Genomic DNA, 9,342 nt, shown 5'->3' on the forward strand with positions numbered 1-9,342 from the left:
AGAGCTGATCAATGTTCTGAGGCAAATGGGCCAACAGGTCAAGTGGCCTTAGAAGATGAAAGCACCCGATTCTTTCCGGAACCCTGGTCTCTGGTGCGACTTCCACCATGACCACGGTCAGAAAACGTAGGACTGCGTCGCAATGAAGATCGAGATCAACGAATTTCTTAAGAAAGGACACCTCAGGGAGTTCCTTTCCAAAAACGCAAAGAGCCATCCAAGCAAGGAGATAACGAAGAAGCCCACTAAGGCTGCTCCCGTCTCGCCACCTCGACAGGACCGAGTGATCCATGTCATATCGGGCGATTAGGAAATCAGCGGTATAAGCCACACATCCGCGAAGAAGAGCACTTGGAACGCCAAGCACGGCCTAGAGGCAGCCAAGCCGAAACGCCTGCTCCTAGGTACGGACAAAATAAACTTCATGGGCAAGGAGCAGGAAAGGGTTCTCACCCCACATCATGACGCCCTGGTCATATCGCTCACTGTAGCGAATTGCGTGGTGAAAAGGATACTGGTAGATAATGGGAGCTCCGGCAACATCATCTTCCAGGCCGCATACAAGGATCTAGGGCTGGAGGAAAGCGCTCTGACACAGAGGATAACCCCACTCATAGGATTCAGCGGAGAAGTCATATAGACCGCCCGAGAGGTGACCCTCCCGGTGTACGCTGAAGGGATCAACATGTCAAACAAGTTCCTTGTCGTTGACTGCGAATCATCCTACAACATGATCCTGGGACGGCCCTGGATTCACGGCATGGGAGCCATCCCTTCGACTCTTCACCAGATGGTGAAATTCCCTACACCCTGGGGCATAAGAACAATCATAGGGGATCAGGAGTATTCCCGATCCTGCTACCAGAATACTTTGAAGGGAAAGACCAAGGTCTTATAGCAATTACAAAGCAAATCTCCGGTTCATCACAAGGAGGAACCAGAGGTCGAAGAAATGGACGACGTGCCATTGATCGAAGGGGACCAGACCGGACATCTCAAGGTCGGCTCCAAGCTAACCGAAGGACTAAGGAGGAGACTAATACACTTCCTCAGGTCTAACTCTGACAACTTCGCTTTGTCCCACGCAGACATGCCCGGGATCGATCCGGAGATCATCATGCACAAGCTGCAGGTGGATGCCATACATCAACCCGTCAGACAAAAGAGGAGGAAGTTTGCCCCCGAAAGGGACGCAATCATCAACGACGAAGTCAAAAGCCTGCTCGGCGCATGGTTCATTCGCGAGGTACAGTACCCGGAATGGCAAGCCAACGTGGTTGTAGTCAAGAAGAAGAACGGGAAGTGGAGAGTCTGCATAGACTTCACAAAACTCAACAAGTCCTCCCCAAAGGACCTCTTTCCTCTACCTCACATCGACAAGCTTGTCGATGCCACAGCCGGGCATCCGCTGACGAGTTTCATGGACATGTTCTCCGGCTATAATCAGATACTCATTCATCCGGAAGATCAGGAGAAAACGTCCTTCATGACATCTAGAGGGATCTATTGCTACAAAGTTATGCCCTTTGGCTTAAAGAACGCAGGATCAACCTACCAACGGTTGGTGAACATGATGTTTGCGGACCAGATAGGGTGAACCATGGAGGTCTACATCGATGACATGCTGGTCAAATCCCTAGAGCCTGAAGACCACATATCTCACCTGCAGCAAGCCTTCTCCACTCTCCGGAAGTACAACATGAAGCTCAATCCATCTAAGTGCTCATTTGGGGTCAGTTCCGGCAAGTTCCTTGGGTACATCGTAACCCACTGGGGCATTGAAGTCAACCCAGAAAAAATTAGGGCCATTCATACGATCCCTTCCCTAAAGAACATCAAAGAGGTCCAAAGGCTAACGGGAAGAATTGCAGCCCTGAGCAGGTTCATCTCCAAGCTCTCCGACAAATCTCACGCCTTCTTTGGGACCTTCAAAAACCCAAAGGATTTTCAGTGGACGGAAGAGTGTGAGTCCGCTCTCCATGAACTAAAGGCATATCTCACCACTCCTCCTCTCCTATCCAAGCCACTGCTCGGTGAGGTCCTGCTGCTATATCTAGCAGTTTTGGAGCACGCCGTAAGCGCCGTTGTGACACCCCCGATCGTAGTTGACCGGAAATGACACGGTTAATGTTCCTTGATGGTCGATCCGAGGTTCTCAGAATACTTCTGATCGCCTTAGACCAACACCCAAAGAACATCAACGCTCCTATCAGATATCAGTCTAGGCTTTTCAACCCGAAAAAGCAATACCCGATAGTTAGTTCGTCCGGACAAGGACTAATATCATATGGAACCCGTACTTTAAAAACATTATTTATATATCATTCAAAAGCATCTTACAAAATTTGTTATAAATTAACCTCGAGGTTTTCGGTCAATAAATCTTATAAATAAGAAATATTAAAACGTCTTTGCAAGGATAATAAAACTACCGCTGACTAATGATGTTCCTTCCCGTCCTAGAGTAAGGTCTCCCGTCTATTGGTTACCTGCATCAAATATGAGTCATGAGTAACTAGTTTACTCAGTGAGCCTAGTCCCTCACCCCAACATATATTAATAATATCTCAAGCAATCAACTCCATTTGTATGCAGTGGAAATATATTCCATAACTAATAAAACTAATAAAAATACATATATAAGGTCTATCATTCCATCGATGTGAATCTTATCTTTAACATCATCTCCACGACACCCGCCATTCACTCATACATATAATGTTTATATATAGACTAAACCCAGAAAACCACCAAGGCTAACCGAGCCTAGAGGGAAATAAATATAACCATTATCTCCATTAGATATTCCAAGATCGAACATCTAACGCTGCATGCAGTTACTCGGCCTCCAGGGTTCGACCCCATCATCGTGTCTTCATAACCTTGTTCCCTATCGCAGGAACAATTCACGGTAATGCGGAAACTTTCGGGAGAGTGAGTATACAATAAGACTTTACATGATTTATACTTATATATTTAATACTATACATATTTATTAGTACTTGAGAACAAGTACTAAGGTTTGGAATAAACCTCTATGATCATTCATAAATATTTATTAAGTGTTCACACTAAGTAAACACCTAACCAATTAAATATTGATCAAGAGACAAAGCCTATCAATCATCTACATTTTCAATCATGCAACACTAATTCATAACTCTTTAATCATCTATCTAGACTCACCTTTAAATCCATGTGATTGGCTAAGGAAGACTATACTCGAGCTCAAGCTAATCACACTCGACTTCTGGAATATTCTCGATTTAAAACTACCACAAGGATCCGGCTGATCCGAACACTATCCTTGACCATCTGTACCAATAACAGAACGGTTGGAACAAAGTTAATCAGTCCGGTTCAACCCCACAGTTCAAGATTCAGGAAAGCTACTAAGGCAAGTTCAAGGCAGCTTCAGTTTGGTTCAAACATAAATCGTTTTAGCTAAGTTGTCTAGATGCTAGGGGACCATGAACTGAACTAATATAAATCCACACAAGGGATTAAGAAATTAATCCAGAGAGGAAGAAATACAACTCAGCCAGCTGGTTACAATCTAAACTGATCTGGATCAAAAGGCAAAACAGTTTACCGGTTCAAATCAAACACTGTCTGAACTCAACTGATGCACCACTTTAAGATGAAGCCACGCCAAACCTGATCAGTACCACATCAAGAAAAGGTCGGACTCAATCAGAACAAAGCTGAATCGCAGTCAATCCAACAGAAATGCTCACATAAAACTGATCCACACAACAACTTACATCTTTACCGATTAAAATCAAAGGCTGAAGAACATGGGTGATTCTCAACTTCAGGACACCAAATCTCCAACTCTTTACCACAAAAATACTCACTGATTAAAGTCACAAGATGGTGAGAAAGGGTCGTCCAAGCTCACTTCTCTTCCCTGATTTTGTTTCTGAATTTTTCAACCAATTTTTCTCACAGATTTTTCTCTCTTCTTTCCCTCTTTCTCTCTGAACTTTTCTCTGGTTTTCTATATGTTTCAGGACGTCCAGAGGAGAGAAGAGTGTATTTTATATCATAAGGAGTTGCTTCAGATGAGGGTTTTCTCCCACAAAAGACAAACCTGAGGTTAGACAGCTGGTGACATGCTTCAGCACACCAAGCAGCACAAGCAACTGAACATTTCCCTTCCATGAAGAAAGAAACAAGCTTTTTAAGCAAACAGCTTGTGACCAGCATGTGACTTCTAATGAGCAAGCAGATAGGCAAGTAGGTGCGTGTCATGTGACCTAATTACTGAGGAAGCAAGTAGGCTAGAAGGTGCAAGTCATGTGACTGTTCAAAAATAATTTTAAGAGTTTTGTCGATATTTTTCGGACAGTTTCGACTAAATATTTTTCATCCTTCGAATCTCGTCTTCCTCTGAATAAACTCGCCTAGCATGAGTAAAAATCGACAATAATAATTAACAATCGACCAGAACCATCAAGAGATGGTCTTTCGACAGAGAAACTGCCCCGTCGAGAGATTAGTTTACCATGTCGATTTTTATTTAAATTCTGATCGACCAATCTTTAAACTGATCTTAAAGAATTTTCTCGACCAAAATTCTATCTGCTCGGGAGGGTTATTACAGCCGTCCTAGTACGCGAGGAAGGAAGCAAGCAGCTACCAATCTACTATGTAAGTAAAGCTCTTCTGGATGCAGAAACCCGCTACAACCATCTTGAGAAGCTGGTCTTAGCCCTTATAGTCGCTGCCCGCAAGCTGCGGCCCTACTTTCAGGCTCACCCAATTGTGGTCGGCCCTGATAGTTGCCACCCGCAAGCTGCGATCCTACTTTCAGGCCCACCCAATTGTGGTCGTCACCTCCTTCCCCATAAAATTGGTCATCCAAAAGCCTGAAGTCTCTGGACGCCAAGCGAAATGGGCTGTAGAACTAGGGGAATACATTGTGATTTTTTGACCAGCCACAGCAATAATGTCACAGGTCCTAGAAGACTTTGTGGCCGAATTATCCCCTACCTTGCCCCCAGCTCTGGAACAAGAAGTGCTCCTCGGAAGCGAAACAAAGGAAGAGGTAGTATGGGTCCTGCATGTTAATGGATCCAGCAACATCAGAGGAGCTGGGGTAGCAATAGTGCTTACCTCGCTGACAGGGAACACGGCCTCAAGGGCCGTGAGGTGCAACTTCAAAGCAACCAACAACGAAAGCGAGTACGAGGCCTTATTCGCATGGCTAACACTCGCCCATTAGATGGGGGCAGAAAACATCCAGGTCTTCAGTGACTCTAAGCTGATAATCAACCAAGTGCAGGGAGAGTACCAAGCAAAGGACGATGGCATGATCCAGTACCTGGCGGTCGCCCAACGATTCATAAAGAAATTTAAAAGTTGCAAGCTCACTCAAATCCCCAGGGAGCAGAACTCGCAAGCCGATGCCCTGGCTAATCTAGGGTCCGCCCTCGAAACAAACAGCCAGATGAGCATTCCCTTGCTTGTGCTTCCATGGCCAGCCACCCTGGAGGAACCCCAATCCAAAGAGGTCTTCGCTATCGAAGAGGGCGAAACCTGGATGACCCCCCTAGTCCGGTATCAAGAGAATGACATTCTCCCGGAAGACCGTAAGGAGGCCAGAAAAATCAAGAAGCAAGCCGCAAGGTATTATATCTCCCAGGAGAAGCTGTACCGGAGATCCTTCTCCGGCCCGTACTTGAGATGTGTTACACCTCGAGAAGCCACTAGAATCCTTGTAGAACAACATGAAGGAGCTCGTGGATCCCAATCTAGTGGCAGGATCCTGGTGCTCAGGGCCAAAAAGGCATGCTACTTTTGGCCCAAGATGGCCGCATACGCCAAAAGGCACCTGACCAGTGTCAGAGGCACGCTCCAGTTTCTAAACTCCCTCCGGAAAATCTCAAGTCCATAAACTCACCATGGCCCTTCAGAAAGTAGGGCATGGACATAGTGGAGAAATTCCCTATGGCGCCGGGGTAGAAGGTCTTCCTTCTGGTAGTCACTGACTACTTCTCCAAATTGATCGAAGCAGAAGCACTCAGCCGGATAACAGACCTCCAAATCCGCAAATTCCCGTGGACGAACGTAATCACTCGCTTCAGGGTCCCTCATGAGATCGCCATAACTTTGAGGAGTTCGGCAAAGACTGGGACAAGCCGAATCCACGAACAAGCCGAATCCACGAACAAGACCGTGGTCCACATTCTTAAGAAGCGATTGGATGGTTCTCATTTGAAGTGGGAGGAAGAACTGCACAGAGTCCTCTGGGCCTACCAAACCACTCCCAAGACAGCGACGTAGGAAATTTCTTACTCGCTAGTCTACGGCTCTGAGGCCATAATACCCACGGAGATGCACGTGAGAACAACGGTCTCAGGGTCTACGTCTCAAGAAGAGAACAATGAACTGATGACGCTGAGCCACGACCTACTCGACGAAAAGAGAGAGGCCGCTCGGCTAAGAAACTGGTCATACCAGCAAGACGTCGCCAGGACATACAACAAGAAAGTCATAAAGGACCCTATATGGTAATTGAGGTGCGGAGAGCAGAAAAAACGTCAGGGAAACTCACCCCCGGGTGGGAAGGACCCTATAAGGTAATTGAGGTGCGGATAGCAGGAGCCTAGAGGCTAGAAGATAGCAAAGGTAAAATACAACCCAGCTGCTGGAACGCCCTGCACCTCAAAGCTTATCATTTTTAATACGGTCTCCGGACCATGATTTCTACTATCTTACTATACACTATTTAAGCATTATGATTTCCTACTCCTATGTATGCTAAACGTCTCCAGACAAAGCTTATAATAAAAATAGTTCCGACTATAAGGGCAGTAGGAAAATCACTATACTTAAAGAGGCATACGAGCTGGATCAGGTCTCCAGAGACCTCTGATCCTGGACAACCCTTATCAGAAAGTAGAACGTCCACATTGGCACGTCAACAGAAAATCAAAATGGGTATGAGACATAAAGCAGGAATAGGTATGCGCACGCAAGCCTGAGTATGCTGTCAAAACTACCTAAAACCCTAGTGCAGCCTAAGGCGCATCGGGGTCCCTAGAGTACCACATGTGAAAGTACATGTATTAAAACACTACGTGCTATACAATACAGGGAACACTGGGTATACTTGCAAAAGTACTGTGAAATATAGGGAGCAAAAGTGCAAAAGTCCGGGAGCACCTCATAATCTTTGCTTATCTAGACGTGGAAAGCAGCAAAGCTTGGCACTGGGGTCCTTACACCCATACCAGAACCCTCTAAGCATGTTAGTGACTTCCTTCAGAAGTTGAATACAACATAGGAACTCGATAGTGCTAGCTTCCGAGCAGCAGAATGCGAAATTTGAACAGGTACCGGTAGTAGTCTTGCCTACGAAGGCGGAGTAAGGTCCCGGCGAAAACAAATATTTCGGGTTCCCAAGGGAACTCTGGGCCCATATACAAGCCCGCGATCTAAAGAGGAAACCCATGATTCCCCATACGATCTTGGGTCCTAAGTATAAAATCTAAGGGAGAACCTCCGGGTTCCCATATAGCCTCCATGTTCCAAGCAAAGATCTAAGGACCTAAAGAAGAACCTCCGGGTTCTTGTAAGGCCTTAGGGTTCCAAATATGATCTTAGAAAGAAGATAGAACCCCTGTGCAGCCTAAGGCGTATTGGGGTCATTACGACTTTAAAGAACCTCCGGGTTCCCACATGACCTCCAGGTTCAAATACAAACCTCAGGGTCCCGATACGATCTCAGGGAAAACCCCTAGGTTCTCACACGACCTCAGGGTCCAATTACGATCTCAAGAACCTCTGGGTTCCCATATGGCCTCAGGGTTCCAAATCCGGTCTCAGGATCTAAGGAATATTCTCCGGGTTCCCATACAGCCCCCGGGCTCCAGTCATGATCCCAAGATCCAAATGAGAACCTCCGGGTTCCCTTACGACCTTTGGGTCCCAAACGCGATCTCATGATCTAAAGGAGAACCTTCGGGTTCTCCTACGACCTCTGGGTTCCAATGTGATCTCAGGATCCTTATGTGACCTCGGGGTTACGAAAAAAATCTCAAACTCCTAGAGTTTATACTCTATAAAGCTCGACACCTCCGGGTTCAGAGTCTATCTCGCAGATCCTAGCTGTAACCTCCGGGGTCCTAGACGACCTTCTGTTTCCTGCATAATCTCTAGGTCTGGGGCACCCCAACATCCATAGATGATTTCCGGATTGGCTCCGACATCTCTTAAGGCAGGACCCATGTTCGATTCCCGGAGTCTCGACTCCTGAATCTACGGTCCTGGAAGATGCGCCCTGCTGCCTCTCAAGAAGAGAATCATCGACGAAGACCCTGCTTTGAAGACAAGCCTAATACACAACAAAGAGGTCCGTTACGCGGAAACTAGAACAAAATTAAAAATCCGAAAGCATTCTTTTTAAAGAAAAAAGAGGCCACAACAGGGGCATTGTCTGGCAAAACTAAAATAAGGCGCGAAGCCTGTATATAAGTTTTAAAACCCTCACATAAGGCGGGTACAAGACAAAAGAAACCCCTAAAAGGGGTTAAGTGTTCAGACAAGGATTAAAGATCAGTCGGCGGGAGGATCATCAGCAGTAGGCTCCAGAGTCTTTTCAGCTTCAGTCTTGCCCGGGATCATTGGATCTACCTCGAAGGAAGGAGCGGGAAGTCCCTGGAGCTCAGCCTCGGAGGTCTTCACCATCTTGTACAGCTCCAGCACACCCTCAAGATCCCAACTGTCAGTCTGATGGTTGGGCCACTCCCTCATTAGCTCCCAGCGAGTCACCACTATGGCGCGTTCACCGCCATAGTCTTCTCGACATCAAAGGTCTCCGCGGCTCACCTCAGATCACATACCTCCTCCTCCCGACGCTCCAACTGCTCCCTCAGAGAGATATTCTACGACGCAGCCAGCGTCCCAGCCTCGTCTTGGTTCCTCACCTTGAGCCTCAAAGCGTTGATCTCCTTCTTCTTGGTCAGAACGTTATTCTTCTCCTCTCACAGCTGAGAAGTCAGAGCAGCCAAGTCAGCCCTGAGTGAAGTGTGGTCATCCATCCTCTCCCCAAGGTGGAACAACTGAGACATCGCCTACACGAGAACAAACTGATCATCAGCAAAAAATAAAATATCAAAAGAAACAGATGAATTGGAAGGAGGAAGAAGAGCCCCCCTCCGACAGAACCACTGGTTGGGTCAAAGGGAACACCTAAATGTTGAGATTGGCCAGGACAGTGGCTCGGTCACTCGAAGACGATGGAGAGGCCTACAAGAAGAACGGAGATGCGCCTGATAAGTCTTTGTAATGTGGGGTACAAAATCATCTCTATGGTTTTATGCCAAAGGTTGAAGG

The sequence above is a fragment of the Brassica napus genome, chromosome C7, assembly GCF_020379485.1.
Source record: "Brassica napus cultivar Da-Ae chromosome C7, Da-Ae, whole genome shotgun sequence".
In the NCBI taxonomy this organism is placed as follows: Eukaryota; Viridiplantae; Streptophyta; class Magnoliopsida; order Brassicales; family Brassicaceae; genus Brassica; species Brassica napus.